The following is a 17,881-nucleotide window of genomic DNA, read 5'->3' on the forward strand; positions in this document are numbered from 1 at the left end:
GACTTAAAAGACTCAAATACATATATATGTTAAAAAAAAAGAACAACAATGAGTCAATATTTTTCTAGCATTAAAAACAGAAGAAAAAATAATCAAGTTTATACTGACCGAATAGGTGTAGACTGAAGCTTTAAATTATTACACCTACCCTTTTTACATTCATGACTTTAGTCTGCTCTCTTTAGATTTATACAGTGAAATGAAAGAAAGGAACATAAACAAAATATATGTACATTATATATTGTATTCCACAAAATCCCAAACATATTTCATGTTAGATCCCAATCACATTTATTTCTACACACTGGTGTTCATACTTCAGTTTTATATTTAAAACATCTGGATACACTCCGGAAGCATCTTATTGTATATGTTGTACATAAGTTGTGCAATTTTAAAGTCCACCAATTCTAAATAATATAGAAATAAATATGGGAGCCTGTGAGTTTATGAATAATATGTTGATTGGTTTGTGTCTTTTAAGACATGATGAAAATGTTATTGTAGCTCTTTCTTCTTTTTCTTCTTCTTCTTCTGTTTTTATCTGACACTAGTTCTGAGTGTCAGTTGTTCTGGGTTTCAAAATAAAGGATTTGAAAGGAAAAATTAAAACTTCCCCGTTTTTATTTAACATTGAAATGAAATGAAATGGACACCTGAACATTTTTAGGGGCAAGTTTGGAGGGGATTGGAGGGATGGTGGGACACACCGACACAACACACAAACCGCTCTGCAATTATATTAGTAGGATTACAGGCGCCCTCAAGTGCACACTATCTATACAGTACACGACGGTCACGTTGCCCCTGTTGGCTCATCCTGCTCTGTCCTGTTGTGGACAAGCTTGGGTCGAGGCTTTTAGCCAAGAGAGGAGAGGAGAGCCATCAGTCAGCAGCTTGAGCCAATAAGACCCTCTGCTCTGCAGTCGGAGCCAGACAGAGAGGTCAGGCCGGGGTCAGGTGGTCAAGACTGGGGTCAACAGTCAACAGACTCCCTCAGTGACCAGCAGTAATAAATGTCACACACACACATGAACACACACCCTCTCTAATGACTGGCAATCCTGTCCAACGGTGACCAGTGACTGTGACTGATTCTCTGCGCTGCCCAGACCTTAATTTATCACATGACCTGCACTGATTTGAATGAGCAGCTAGAAAAGCTATTTTGGAAAGAGCTCCAAACATCTTAATAATGCACTCAGCACTGGCATCTCTGCAAGTGTATAAACCCCACAGTGTGAGATCTATGTGTGATTACTTGCATGAAGTAAGAACATGCTCACAGAAATCAAAACAAGATAAAGAAATGATAAATGGTGATGTAGCGTAAAGACGAGGGGAGAGGGTTTGGTTTGATGCTAATCTTTTTCTCCCTCCTTTCAGGTGGCCTCTCTCTCAATAACACATCACGGATTCAAGCGGCATAAAAGAGCAATCACAGAACAATTTAACCTCTCCTGCGTCTGTGCTCACACTCTTGGCGTGTGTGACGCCACAGTAGAAGTGGCAGTAACTGCCAATTCACAAAGCTCCCACTCGACGAATTCCTCACAAATGATAACTTTCGGGCCCCCTAGCGATAAAGTAATTTCTCCATCTCTCCTGTCGGGGGCTTGGGGGACGGCAGAGGGCTGTGATAATCTCATAAACAGAAGCTGTGTAGATATGGGCCATCTATTATGGCCGGGAACAGTAGCGTAGATAGCAGCATTTATTATCTGAGACAGCAGACAATACATTCTCATTCTGTGATACTACTGCTGACAGACACAGAGTGATCCATCTTCACCGACCGAGCGAAGGGAGAGGAGGGAAGAGAGACGGAGCGACAGATGGGGGGTGAGAGAGGTGCAGAGAGAGAGTGAGAGGGGAAGGACAGCAAAGAGAGAGATGGAAAGTTAGAGTCTATGGAGCGCAGGAGAGAATTATTACTGCCGTGCATTAACTCTGCTTCTTTCCAGTATGTTTATAGACAACTGTATGCACACTCTGAGGGGCTTTTCCACTGGTTGATGTGGCTGACAGGGCATCAGTTTGCTGCTGCCTGAGGCTACAGCTAAATAAATAAATAGGTAGATGTAGTGGTTTTTATTGCCAGACACTTATTTTACTGTTAATCCTAATATTTTAGTACAAACCAAGTGCCTGCCCAGCCTCTGTCTGGCATTCACTGCTACTGTTTTCCTCGACCGCAGCTGCTGTTTTTGAAGTGGTGCTCGTAAAGCATTACGGGAATCATATGCACATTATGAGCACATAATAATTAAGATGGTGTAATCAGAGTGTGGTGCGACAAACGAAATGTACAAGACTTTGAAGTTTAAAGTTGAGTAGTTTATGAAGCATTATGTGAAACTTGCAGGATGAAGATATAACAAAAAAATAGTGTTGCCTTTCAGGGCTTGCTTCACTTCAAATTTTAAAGCCCTGCGTTTCACAGATACTGTAGGTTCTCCAACAACTTTAGAAAGGGAGGGTGAGCCAAAGTATTTGCAATCTGCAAGCTCAGAGCAAGATGTCACCAAATGCTGAAAATTTGCTTAATTATGCTTAATTGCTCTCTCTCTGAGAGTTAGATGAGAAGATTGATATCACTCTCATATCTATACATTAATATAAAGCTAATGTCAGAAGGTGATTTTCACAGATAGTCTGTGTCTGTTTGAAGGTCGCAAAATCCACCTACCAGAGCCTCTAGAGCTAACTCATTAACATGCTAGCTGTACCTCTTGTTTAATAACTAGTCTGTAATGAACAATAGTTTGTCCAGAACTTGAGTGCAGAGGCTGGGAAGTTACTGCACCCGGCAGTTGTTCATCAAAAATATTCATAACACATTTCTAGCTCCTTGTAAAACCACAAAGAGATTATATAAAGAAGATAAACTGAGGTGATGATAGATGCATATGTGAACTCTGGATTCAGTGGCTCCATTCCAGTCTTTATGCTAAGCTAAGCTAATCACCTCCAGACACCAGCAGTGATGCTTTAACTATTGGAAAGAAAGCAAATAAGCATATTTCCACAAAATGTTAAACTATTCCTTTAAAAGATTTTAGACCAGGCAGTTTTCCCTCACACCCATGGCCATTGGCAAATAATACATTATTAATTTATCTCTGCAGGTTTCTGGCATCCGTGCGTGGTGATGTTATGGAGGACAGAGATGTCTTGGCAGGAAACGTGCATCTTCAGAGGGAAGGAGCAGAAAGAAAGAAATAAGTAAACAAACAAACAAGCATAAACAGAAAGATAATAATAGAGAAGTTGGCAAATAGATGATAAGGAGTGAGACAGAGCGGGGACGATGGAACGAGTCCAGGTGATATTTTTATTTGTTTCTCAGATTCCTCCATTAACTCTGAGGTTTGAACGCAGAGACAGTGGACTGAAAGAGAACAGGTATAAACACAGAGAAAGCTGTGGCTTATTATCTGCGTGTAATGACAGATGAGAAGAGATGCAATTAGAATGAGCCATATGGATGATCATATGGTCATTTTATAATTAGCACTATTTAAAATAGAACACAGACTTTCATACAACAAGAGAAAGTGGTGGTTGATTTACAAATAACTTTAGAAAGGAGTGATTTGATTCAATTAACAAACAACGCAGAAGAAAGATTTCAGTATAAATCTTCTTCATCTGCAGAACTCTGTCCTAATCACTCATTATCATTCAGAAAGTTCTCAGACATCTTCTTAAATTGGTTCATTTATCATATATTAAGAGTTGTCCAACCTACCACCTAAGTCCCGCATTTGCATCACAGTGTGACTGACCTCATAAATCAGACACTTTTTCATCTTTTGCATCTATTAAATCTCTTTTACTGACTTGAATTTCTTTAGTATAAAAGCATCTTCCTACCATTGTTGCAAATTAATGGGTATATATTCAATTACCAACTACTGTTGAGTTAATGTTTAAACAAACAAGCAAATGGAAAAGGGATCATTTTGCCACCACTGAGACAGAGCTGCTTTTGTGTTTATGTAGTCATAAAATGTAATGAACACATTTATATTAAGAGTTATAATTTTTTGCAATATGATGCTAATTAAGACCCCCATTGTTTGGAGTATGGCTTATTTTTATATCAAATATACTGTGAAATGTGTCACTTCAGTTGTCTTAGTTGTAACAACATTTGTCAGAGTGAACAAATGCTTCATAAATGACAAACAAGTAGTACAGAAATTAAGAGATGGGGCACTTAAGTTGGTGCTAACATGCCTTTCAGTGATACCGACATCGTATTTTTTCTCTGACCTCCAGAGAAAAAAAGTGAAACGACCAGTCTGTCCTCACCAGAGAAAAGGCTATACTGTTGCCTGTGCAAGCAGCTTACTGTGACTGTATTTACGTTTAGACGGCAACTCATGGCCACGTAATCAGGACGGGAGCAGTATAAAGAGTGAGAATGCCTGCATAATCAGGAGAACGTGGTGGATGGATGGGACTTTCACTCAGGAGACCGGGGCCCGTGTTCTGTGTGAAATCAAAAGTCACTTGACCTTGAAATTTTAACCAGACCAGTGTGTAGGATTTAGTAGCATTTAGTGGTGAGTTTGCAGATTGCAAACACGTCGTCCCACGTCTGTAAGAGAACCTGCGGCAGCGTGCAAAACACAAAAGTCGCATCTAGAGTCAGTGTTTGGTTTGTCCCTTCTGGTCTTCTGTAGAAGAATGGTGGTTTAACATGGCAGACTCCATGAAAGAGGACTTTAACCCTCTGTAGATATAAACAGCTGACGTTAAGGTAATGAATACTGCTAATGAAATACCACTAGAGGTCTCTGTCACAGTAACACACACAAGTGGAATTATGAGTTATAATCTTCACTCATGAACAACCACCATAACTGATGAAAGTCTATCTGACATGACTCAGGCAGGAATCATATTCATGGACGAGGTAATAATTTTTAATCACTTTGTATTTAGTCATCTTGGTTGAGTTCCTTCCTCACTCTCTGATGTATCTGATGTATCCCATTTTCCCAGAACAAATAGTTAGTTATTGCTGCCAAGAAACACACCATTACCTTGAATGAATGACGGATTCCTCTACATCTGAACGTTGTTGGAAACATGTAAGTCATCTTAAGTGATGCAATATAACGTCTGTAACTTAAAGCAATAATATGTGACACTTCCACATTAAAATGTATAAAAATGCTAGACATATGTTACATATTTTGTTGAGCTGTGCATATTATCCCAAATAACTATAAACCAATATCTTTCCCTAAACCTGATCAAGTAGTTTTGTTGCTGAAACCAAACTGCCTTAACATCACGTGACTTACATGACCTATGTAACATGCTTAAGGTCCAGCGTGCCTGTTGCTGAAGGTTCTCTCCAGTGGTCATATACTTTGTTTTTGGACTCACTGACAATTGATTAATTATGTCATGAATGTATGAGAATGTGTTACAACCTATACAAGATAGTTTGTATTTTTTATTGCAAAAATCTAAACATAATTCACTTTCAACAGCGCTGTTCCTTTGCACAGTGGAGCTCTTGCATTCTTGTGATCCATAAAAGGTCACTGCCACACAAAACGCACAATAGCGGCGACATTTTCACACAACACTCTCCAAACACTGGGGGAAACCCTGGAGACAAACCTCACTGCCTGCATGTGTCCCAGAATTAGAAACAGTCAAGTCCTCACTCAACGCTCACCTTTACAGTTCTCCTTCTCGTAGCTTTTCCCCGCCTCGTTTATGTAAATGTATTCTTAACCTCCACATATTTCCTGTCAAAAACTATTTTCACATCAATCCTGAGGCTGCAGACACTTTATACAAATATACATCATGGTTTTGTGTTGCGAAATTTGAATAAAATCTGAAGTTAAATACAGCGACACAGAGCTTTGCGGTGCCTCAGAGGGCTCACGCACAAGCTATTCTGTCTGTACTGTTTCATAAAGCAGAGACAACTTGAAAATTGTCTAAGAAGATGGGGAAAAAGGTCTAACAGTTATTTTAAAAAACACATTATATGAAAATAAAAAAATATGATCATATAATGGGTTCATTCAAAGGTCATTTCATTTTGTCATAAGAGAAGTGTGTTTGTAAAGTGTTTGCCCTCAGGAGGCAAATAAAGTTGATTTAGCAGTATTGACAAAACATTAGAACATTTCAACAGCAGAGTGTTAGAATAGTAATGTGTTGTCCTGCTGATGAAACATCAGGCGGCTACTGATGCTACAGCACCGCCTCAGGGATACATACATACAGGCTGTGAGTGTCTCTGCGCAGGAATCGTGTTGAGCCTGTGCACTGCAGGGAGATGGTGTGTACCTGTGATTGTGTGTGTGTGTGTGTGTGAACATGTGTGTGTGAGCGACTGTGTGTCTGAGAGACAGATTAGACACAATAGTGATGTGGATGGAATAAAAGAATGAAACCTTTGATAATACTGGAAACACTCAGAGAGGAAGAGAAGGAGGGCGGGGAGGAAGAGTACTGAGCCTCTGAATCCACTGAGGAAAAATGCTGGTTTCTTTTTTTTGATTTTCAATTGAAAAATACATCTGATCCATGTTACCAACAGCACTGAGGGCTGTGAATAGTTTATTGTTTAGAACATCGAGTAGTTTATAATGTGACAACACTGTGTTTAAGGTTTGATTAGGTTTAGTGACAAAATCAACTTGGATAGGTTTGGGGAAACATCATAGTTTGGGTTAACATGACTACTTTGCTAAGGTTAGGAGACTTGTGATATCATGGGTACAATAATCAACATGTAATTAAGGTAATAGAAGGATTGTGACTGTCCATATCATAAAAAACACATTAAAATGCAATATGTTGTTTTAGGGTTAGGGTTTCTACCCATTTTTGTTAGGTCCAATTTATACTCCCCTTTTAGCTCTGTTTTCGTTCTCCACCAACCTCTGAGGGAATTACCTGGGTCTCTGCCTGCTAAATGTTCCACTAAGTTCATTAACAGTGTCTGTCTGCAGTTTGAGACTGAGCAGTCCACAGGGCTTTTTACAGCAGTCTCTTGCAGCTGAAAATGATACTATGAGTGTGTAAACATGAATCCAAACAGGGACTGGGCAAAAAAACACCCAAAACAAAACACTTTGCCATGTACACATAGTCATGCATGTACACAGGATGTATTCACATTTTGAAAACTACTTTTATTCCTGATTAAAAGTAGAAAATGACACATCAGCCTTGATTTTATATAAATTATTGGCTGCGGCACAAACTCACTCATGCTCCATAGCCATGTGAGCCACTCCTGGAACAAACAAAACCTAAAAACATCAACCTGATGCTGCTGTGACTGCCTTTGTACTGTGCATGAATGCAAGCTAAATAAGTAATGTCAGTTTCAAAGCCAAAGCTTGCATTTGCAAACACTGCTGAGACCTTATGTTTGTAGTACAAATATTTAATTATTTGCTTGATATGCTTGATCTTTCCATTTAAAAGGCATACAGCGCATCAGAATGGCCAGAAAACAGAGAGAATATGAATTTAATTATATGTCCTGTAATTTTCTGTTACACACAGGTAAATAGTTTTTTTCTGACCCTTCTCAAACATTTACTCTCTCTTGTTTCTCATGACTTTATACCATCGTTCTGCTCTACAGCTCCAAAATCACTGAACAAATGTCCCAATCTGAAAAATAAATAAAAATGTTACCTGGAACGTTTCCATAACTCCTTTACTGTCTCTCATTCCCTCTTTCATTTTTCCTTCCTTCCTTCCATACCACAGCTTCCCCTCTCTGTGTTTCCAAAATATGTCTCTCTTTATCACATGCGACATCGCAGGATAGGCCTGTCTGAAGCAGGTAATGATTTTTTTGTTCTTATTTCTGTGTTGAGAGGGATCAGAGTAGTGCTGGTTATCAGGCCATTTATTACCCTGCCACCTCGCCACTCAGCTGTCTGGGTAAATGCAATCTCTCCTGATTCACACAATTACCCCAAGATAGAGAGGGGAAGAGAAATATCCCTCGGAACGGCATTGTGGGTCAGAGAGAGTTTAGGGAAATACACAGAGAGAAAGGCCACTTCAGTGCTTTTCCAACCACACCAGCAGTTTGTATGTGTACGGGGCTTGTTTGTTTGTGAGTATGTGTGATGCTCATCTCCCACAACAGAAATAAATGCCAGGGGCATTAATCTACATCCTACACTGCAAACTGTGAAATCTTCTCTTATGGATCCATAATGAGCATTATACAACTGCATCATACCATCTTAACTGGAGCTCATGACTTCATAAAGAGCAAATAAATCCAATATTTCTTCCAGATTAATTTAACTAATGAAGCATTACGTTGGTTGTCTAGGTCAGGCTGTAAAGACCAAACACTGCGGAAGACCGTGTGTGTGTGTGCATGTGTATGAGTGTGTGTTTCATAGTGAGTAATGCAGCGTGTTCTGTGGGTCAACCAATAATAGCAATTACAATTTACACCATGTGGTGGATGAAAGAATTAATTATGAAAACTAATCAGACAGACTCCCTACTGTAGAAGGAATGTTCCATCTTGGTGCTTTAAATACATATAGTTAAGATAACAATGTTAGTAGTTATTACATTACACCATCAAAATTAGTTTTATTCTTTAATTTCTTTTAATCTACTGATTAGGTAAAGAGAGAGGTGAGTGTGACCACTGACCAGAGCAATGCAGGAGCTGGGAGTAATTTAAACCGAAGATTTAAGGAAACAGAAACCCCTTTTGATTGAATGCCTGCTATTAATAATGCATCAAACATCAATGGTTGAGAAGTTACTCTGAATATTTTTTTTAGAAGAACACGGAAAGAGATCAAGGCAGTAGTAGATCTGGTAGACCTCCTGTGTTCTACAAGATTACTGTGGTTTTTTACAGGGTGGAGAGCGATATTTGTATAACAGCTGTTTCCTGTCAGAAGAGGATGTGTAACGGCAAGGTAATGCGGTGAAAACATTCTAAATATAGCTTTCATTTGATCTGATATTGATTTTTTTTAGTTGGGTAGGTGGCTAAAATACATTTCGGTGCTGTTCTTGTCTACAGCAGTACATTGTTTAGCTTCCTACAATGGTGCTCCTCTCTGCTTCTCCAAACTGTGGCTGTGTTGACTACCATATAAACTATCCCTTTAACCTTTGAACCAATAGTTGACAAAACCATCTCCACTTCAGCTGGTTTTAATTATCGAAGAAAACCACATGATAGACTCAAAAGCCCCAGAACAAGTCAGTAAGTGGACCTTGGAGATTGTTCTATTAACTTCTGTTGAAAAGGTCAGTAATCAACTGTTACATCAACATTCAGAAGAGGTCCAAGTGCTCAAAATAAAACACAGTTGCACAATCTTCATCTGCTAACGAAGACTGTGATACTGTTGAAAGCTTTCAGAGAAAGCGAGTAAGTGGACCCTGGGTGGAGACTGTTTTGTCAACAATGGTCCCTGATGTGATTTTTTTATTATCTTCTTGAAACTGTCAACGAAAATGTCTTTGACACTCAATAGTAAAATTAGATTTATCTGATGTAAAGGAGGCTGCAGTTTGTATTTTGTATCTCCTCTCCTCTCCTCTCCTCTCCTCTCCTCTCCTCTCCTCTCCTCTCCTCTCCTCTCCTCTGTTTTGGGACACTCTATCCTGTGCTAATGTACGCTGCATTCTGTTTCACCAGTACAGCGGGAGTCATCAAAAACTGCAAAGAAACAGGCCACATTTCTCCCCTAGCCCAGCACTTCTGCGTGTGTCTGCAAGTGTGCATGTGAGTGTGTGTGTATGTGTGTGTGCATGTGCCTGTGTGTGTGTGTGTGTGTGTGTGTGTGTGTGTGTGTGTGCCTGATGAGAAGAGCTGCTCAGCAATATTTAGCGTTACTGCGACAGAACAGCTTTAGGACAGAACAGAACAAGGCTCACCTTCAGAAAAGACGAAATGAGAGGCAAAGAGAGACACAGACAGAGGGAAAAAGACAGAAATATATTTTGACTTTTGATGCTCCTCGATGAAAAGTTTAGCTTTAATCTGAATGCCACAAAACTAAAATCAGCTGCTTTTCATCCCTGAGAGAAAGAAACTGATATGACCTTCTGTGCCCGAAACTGTGGCCCTGAATTGCCCACAAGCAACAACTGGAATAATAAAATTATGAACGCACTTTATTTTATAGTACACTAATTAGACGTAACAAGCCGTACTCAGACAAAAACTAGAAACAATATGTTTTTTATTAGACCGTATTAGACCCTTTATTAGACCTTATTAGACCTTCTTAGAGAGTTACTTGGGACACATTATAACAGAACTGTACTGCAAACTAAAGTGAAATCACATATCTGCTTCTTCCCCATTTAAAAAAAATATGTGAACCAGAGCTTTACACCATCCCATGCAATTCGGTCTTAGAAATTAACATTCCAGCTTAAATAAACTAAACTAGAAAAGCATTGGATACAGTAAATCACAATGTCCTTCTCTCAAAACTGTCCAATTTTTATTTTTCTGTGGATGCAATCAACTGGATGGAGTCTAACTGTGAGAAGACAAAGCACCAGAGTTAGGAAGAGGATTTCATTGTTCGCTGATTCTTCTGTTGGTGTCCAACAAGGCTCAATTTTAGGACCTCTCTGATTCAGTTTGTATGTTAATGATGTGCCACTCTGAAGTTGGAACCCGAATGTATGCAGGTGACATGTCCATCTTTGCACATGGTGAAGACGGACATGAAGTGGCAGCAAAATTCACAGCAATGGCCAAAATTTCTGATTGGCTCTCGGGGTGTTGCTTGACACTTAAGACAAGTAAAACCGCTTATCTGTATTTTTATTTAAGAAAAAATGAATGTCAACCAGATACCAGCGTAAAAGGAGAAAGGATTCAGAATGTCTCACGCTTTTAATATCAGGGAATTACTACTGACTCACTGTCTTTTAAGTAAGAGCATGTTTGGATAATTAGATATGAGTCTACCAGGCAGTGTGTGCGTGTGTGTGTGTTGGTTGGGGTCAGGGGTGATGTGTGATAATGAGTCGTAACTCTAAAAGCACTATGTGTTATTCCAGTGAGCCTTTTATTATTATCATTATTATTATTATTTTGTATGTGCATGTGTTCATGTTGGGGTATACGGCAGCAGCTGTGTGCCTGTCACATGCACCATGCACCACACACACACCCACATCCACCTACACACACATGCGCACACACATGCACACAGACCAGCTGGGCAGCGGCTCCGTGTTCGATGTACAACACATGTGGCGGCCTTCATCGTGGCACAGCATCAATTAAAGCAAACAGGACATCTATCACAGCTAACCTCAGAGCAGCACCTGACACACACACATACACACACACACACACACACACACACACACACACACACACACACACGCACAAAGAGCACATAAACAATTTTCTCCCAGAGTATAATGTTATATTCATGAAATACCACGTTAGGTCAATTTCATTTGCTGTTGAAAGAACAAAATCCCACTTCCCAAATTCGCTTCAAAAGACTGTAATTCCTACAACAGACAACACACTACCCTTAGACACTTTGCTTGAATATGAAAGTCTCCCTGAAAAATCTGTTTTAATGGGGGAAAATCTGGAGGAAACATGATGAGGAGCAACAGAAGGATTCCTCTTCACATACAAGCCACGTCCCCTCATGTTCAATCTTTAGGTAAATAAAACATAATTTCCAAAGGTTGTATGATTTCTTTTGCATTTTGTTCACTGAATCTGTCTCAAACTCTTTCCAAGCATTGTGAAACATTCTGCGCCCCTGCAGGGAGGTGTTATGTCCTTAATTCAATGCAACTGTATCTCTAAATGGGCAGCTGTATGCAGCAGTTTGCCGTCCCATAAAATCTTGCACTAAGTGTAAACCTGTCTTAGACTTTATCTGTAGATTAAATACATAAAATCTGGCAATAATTTCAACAACTGCATAATTAAGACATTGAAAATAATTTTGTAGTAAGAGCTGAAAGTTATGTCTTTTACTAAAACTTCAATCTTTAACATGAGTAAAATGACAAAAAGGAATATGATTATTTATGTAGTTATTATTTGTGCAAAAACTACTATATTTGCAGTTGACACTAAGCAAAAAACAGTGAAAACCCACTTATCTCCATCATGTCAACTTTTCAGAGGCAAAGAAAAACAGCCATGTTTTCAGCTTTGTTGTGAAAATATTAATATTATTGAATATTAAATATTAACAAACTGACCAGCAGTGTTGGGGAGCAGTGAACTATGATATTGAAGTAATAGTTAAACAACATTTGGCAGTAGCTTTCTGTACTTTGTACAGGGATTTAAGCAATAAAATTACTTGTAACTTTTTTTGCCTCTCTTTGTGTGGTTAACTACTGAAATGACAAACAATTTTGGGCCATAAAAGGGAAGAAACATTTTTCAAAAGTATTATTTTACGATTGCTTCTCTACTGACTGATGGCAAAAGCATGACAGTAGGACAATTTATTATTGTAGTTTATATATGATCTGTGAATAAGTGGGCACTTTTTGTAATAAACTCAACTGAATGACATTTTTTGCGGTTATAATTTCATAGATTAAATAATACCAGTATAATATAATACCACAATTCTGTATTTGAATTACCATTCTTTTTTGGATTGAGATTTGCTCACAAGGGCTGCTGACAAAATAAAAAAAAAAAAATCTCCCATTTGTCCCAAAAATAAAGTGAGGTGCTGTTAGCGAAGTGTGAGGATGACACCAACAAGAGAACACCCAGAGCTTTACACTTTTGGCTGCAATTCACACTCGTCCGCTGCAGTTAAATATTGTTCCTTCCATCTTTAGAAATTACTCTCACATCCTCAGTCTGATAGAGACACAGTGAGTGACTCAATGTCACTTTAGCACTTAGTTTTTGCTGGTAGTTTTGCCATGTCAGCATGGAAATAACATTTAATGTTTGTGTGCACGGATGGAGATGTATGTGTGGGGATTACTGCTTCCCTCTGCTCTCAAACAGTTTTCAGTAGACAAACATTTACATTTATGTGTGTGTAAACCTGTGTGTGTACCGAGACCTGTCAGTTTCATGTCAAGTCCGTGTGTGTACAAATGGGCATGTTAGTTTCTGCCCATATCTGTCTAACTGTTAGGTTGTGTGTGTGTGTGTGTGTGTGTGTGTGTTCACATGGCCTCTAATGATGATGAAATATGTTGTTAATCTTGTGGGTTATTTCAGTCGACTGACAGTTGTTGTAGAGGTGGTTGTATGTTTGCGGGTGCCTGTGTTAAGCCAGTTGTGTGTGTGCGTGCGTGTGTGTGTGTGTGTGTGTGTTTAATTGGACCTCCCTGAGCCAGTCTCCAGGTGACGGAACTCATCTGCTCTTCCCCTGATTAAGGACAACAGATGGACTGGTATCACAACACACACACACGCATGCATGCATGCACGCACGCACGCACACACACACACACACACATACACACACATATATATACAGAATGCTTCTACAGTCATGAGTCATCATCAAACACATTGAACACACACAGACTGTACAAGTCATGTGTGTCCAGTAATCAATACTAAACACACACACAAACACACACACAAACAGCGGTGATATATGTGGCCCTGCAGTAGACATCCATGCATCAAGCACAGTTCACTCTTCATCATCACCACCCTTCTCATCATCATTGCCAAGAAAACTCATCCTTCTCAGCCTTTCTAACACGACGTCTCCACTGTCCTTCTCCATCTGTTTGACTGACAGAGATTATAAGTTCATTTATTTAACCAGCAAAACCTAATGAGATTTTAAAAAGTCTCATTCCAGAAAGACGTGACCAAAAACCAACAATGTGACCGGCATGAAAATTTCCTCTCCTGTTGTAAAATGAGTCATATTTGAAAATGAAAGTGACTTTCTAAATATTCCAAAAGCTCAATATTTCATTCATGACTATTTTTTACTCTTGCATGTTGACTCACAAGCTGGCTGGAAAAATTCAACCTTTAGTGAATAACCATCACCTGGATGGCTGAGAATCTTCACAGACACACTGATGATCTCTAAATAAAATGTCTGTCAAGTACAGAAACTTCTATATAATATTACTATAAGAATGAATTTTATAGAAAGAAAGAAGACAAACAGTGAGAAAATACAGTAAATGTAAAACTACAAAACACTCAAGTCCACAATTCAATATTTAATTTAATATTTTTCTTAAAGTGCTTCCACTTTACTTCTTTAATGAAGTGAAACATGTAACCGGCTAATGAATGTTTGAACTATGTATGTACAAAAATAAATAAATGAATGAATGAATGAACGAATCAATAAGTAATGCAGCAGTCACTAGCAATCATTTATGAAACAAAATAAAAATAATAAAATATATTACGTACTGAGACTTTTTTTATTGTGATATTACAATATTATACTGTATATATTCTTACATCCCTCATAAATGTATATATGTGTAGAATGAAATATACAGATATTTATTTTAAAAACAAATGTATTTATTTGCATTTAGATGTCAAATTCTCACTGATAGCTTTGAAGTTATTTACAATGCTATTTACATTTGAATTCATAATTTATGTTTCATTTTATTGTAAAGTAAAATGACCCCATTTTCTTATTTTTTCACAGATCCTGAGTCACTGAGAACTCAGTGAGATTGACAGCACACCCCATTTGCTTCAATAAACTCTAATGCCAGAATTGATATGACGAACCGTCCCGTGACTGTGAACACTTGATCTTTACATGGTTTATCTCTGTAGGTCTGAGTCAGACACTCAGCTTCCTCTAACCTTTAACAGATGTTCAGCAACTTTCCCTCGGCCCACAACCCTTAGTCAGAATGTCCTACAGACACTACACCTGCCTCATTAAAAACACAGCAATGCTTTTTAGACACAAACTCAGTAATGTGTGCTTTCTCACACCCTGGGACTAATTAAAACATATTTATACACTGTCATTTCTGTGGTTCTTCAGATTGTGAATCACTTAAAACCTGCCAGTTTTCATTTTCAGGTCCCAGGCTGTAGTTTAAGTAAATATCAAATTTGACAGCAAGGTTTTTAGATAGTCCAAGGCTCTTAACTTTAAATCACTAATGCTTTATTCAAACTTGTCGTCACGCCCTCTGAATTATGACTTTTTTGGCATTCATATTAAAGTGATACTATTAAACAAGTACAACCTAGAGCCCAATTTATCCATGTCCACAAAAAATGTTCAGGACTGTCAAAATGACATGAAAACTTTCTCCTTACTTGACACAAACACTCATCCCTTATGAGACTGACGTAATCTTTTTATGTTCAACAAGTCTTGTTTTTTGAGTTCATTTGACTAAAATTTATAAATCTGATATAGCCAAATTAGTTCAAGACCAACTAATAAAAGGAATAATTTGTATTCACTTAACATAACAAAATTATTTTATTATAACAAGTGTTGCAGTGTTATGCAAAACACAATAATGTTTTGCTCTATTAACATAAAACTGCAGCAATGTCCCTTATTTTTTTTTACAAACTTATTATTTTCTTGTGCACACAGTTTAGTAAAAATCAAAGTTTATTTTTACACTACAGGTGCAGGATATTAGCAGACTTCCCACCATGCCTTGTGTGAGATTTAAAACTCTCTGAGTCCCTTCTTTTTTATAGTTTGAAGAAACCATATATGATGGAAACTTGCTGTGTGTCTATTTGGTGTAAAAAGGGATTTGGGGTTTTAATCAGTTGGACTGCTGAGTGAGCTCATTGTCCATTACAACAAAACAAGATGAGCTGCAACTTCAACTTAAAAAAAAAGACCTGGAATCTCACAGTAATCTGTTTAGTTAACTGCAGAAATTATGTCAGCATCTGCATTAATGTAACGGCGTTGTCCATGCAGTATCACACTCTGAAATCAGGCAAAGAAGTTGGCCGCCATCTTCCTCAGAGCTATGTGCCATTATGGGAGATCCAAACTAATCATCTAGTCTCTGTCTCACCACCATAACTTTTGATGCATGTTTCACGTTTTGTTCATTTTGCCTGTTTGGAAACTTTGCTTAAAAGTGACTTAGCCACCAGAGATGTCACTTTCTGCTCATATTGCTCTCGATAAGCTGACGCTAATTAACATGTAACAAAACAATACATTTTTAAGAAAAAAATGTGAAATACAAGATGCGTCTCTCTCCATGTCTCCACCCCACCAGACAGCTTGTCAGCCATGTTTGCAAAAACTTGATGAAATAAGCTCAGACAACATCTTTTTTCCAGCTCTGTTAACTAATCTTTTCTAGTCTAAATTGTTTGACACAGGAAATGAGTCAACCAACTACATGCTGTATCAATGAATTTAAGTGTAATGAACTTGACACTTTAAGTTTACATGTTCTGTGTGTAGAGTAAATAACTGTTTCTTGAAGAGTTACGTTAAATAAATTGGTTTTACAAAACTCAAATAAGATTTTATTATTCAGCCTTCACTTCTGAGTGTTGAATGGACAGGGAGACAAAAACAGAGTGGGGCTGAATAAAGTAAAGTCTCCACAGCAGATGATTCATTAATCTCTCAAATTATCTTTGCTGTTGTTACATAATACTGACATGGAGGAGAGGCAGTCCTCGATCTTGCAGTAAAACTTGTCAATGAACCCAGTGTGACCCTGGAGCAGATATTACTCTACTCCCATATTAATCCGACAGTCACTGTAAAACACTCCATTTGGTCTACATCCATTTGCCTTCAGGGCCACATTAATGATAATTATGAGGCTCTCAGCATGCTAGTTAATATTCCCCCATATAATCCATGTCATCGCATGAGTGAAGAAAAGCAAAGATTGAATAGGGGAGAGCAGGAATGAAAAGTATATCTTTCTTGTATTGTCCTCTTTACACAGAGATGCATTTATTTAGCATAATTATATTTTATTGTGAACAGCCTACACATGTCCCCTACTAACACCAACCAGTTTTTAACATTTTGGATAAAAGAGTTGGATTCAATCAGACACTGCACATATTTTTGCCTTTGTCTGTGGGGACGAAACACAAGCGTGGGACAAAAGTAACGGTTGACTAAATTGATCACAAAACAAGTATTGAATGTTTCTGGCGTAAAATACTCATTAATGCTAATGGATCAGGCTGATTTTCTCCTTTGGACTCACAGGATGTACTTCCTGTGGACTTTAGGGCGTGTTCCCGAATTCCATGTTACAAGGAAATCATTGAATTTCCTGTTCTCAGGATATTCAAAAATCACAACACGACATCACATCACAACAAAACATCACAATGTGCATCAAAAAAGAAAAAAAAAATTTCTTTTTTTTTTTTTAGAAAAGCTGTCATGATTCAGTCATTTTAGGCTGCAACAATCCTCCAAATCCTGGAGGGACTGATTTTAAATTGCTTAACATGTGTGTTATTAGGCAATCTACAAAAAAAAAAAAGATAAAGAACTAATTTTAATTCAAAAAAGTTAGAACATGCATATGGCACCGATTTAGTGGAATGGCCCACAAGAGAAAAGGTCTGTGTTGCAACCATCCCCTTATACTTTTGTCCCTACTCTCCCCTGTGCTTAGCAGGTGAAGAAGAGAAACACAAAAAAAAAGTATATGGACTCCCCAAAAAAACATCCACAATGGGACAATATTTAAAATTCATAGCTGAATCAAATCGATGAGTGCTTTCCATTCTTATCTCTCCAAAACATGGCGACTCGCCTCACACACACACACACACACACACACACACACACACACACACACACACACACACACACACACACACACACTTAAAAATGAAGAGAAAGGGAGGAAGGAGGGAGAATGAAAGACAGAGAAA

General features: G+C 38.2%; 1 long non-coding RNA gene across 1 annotated transcript in view; it reads right to left on the reverse strand.

Moving 5' to 3' along the window:
* LOC146321647 (uncharacterized) overlaps positions 1 to 17,881 on the reverse strand; it is a 196,453-nt gene that overhangs the window by 27,780 nt on the left and 150,792 nt on the right. The window lies entirely within an intron of this gene.

The sequence above is a fragment of the Lutjanus erythropterus genome, chromosome 9, assembly GCF_056507025.1.
Source record: "Lutjanus erythropterus isolate fLutEry1 chromosome 9, fLutEry1.hap2, whole genome shotgun sequence".
Classification (NCBI taxonomy): Eukaryota; Metazoa; Chordata; class Actinopteri; order Lutjaniformes; family Lutjanidae; genus Lutjanus; species Lutjanus erythropterus.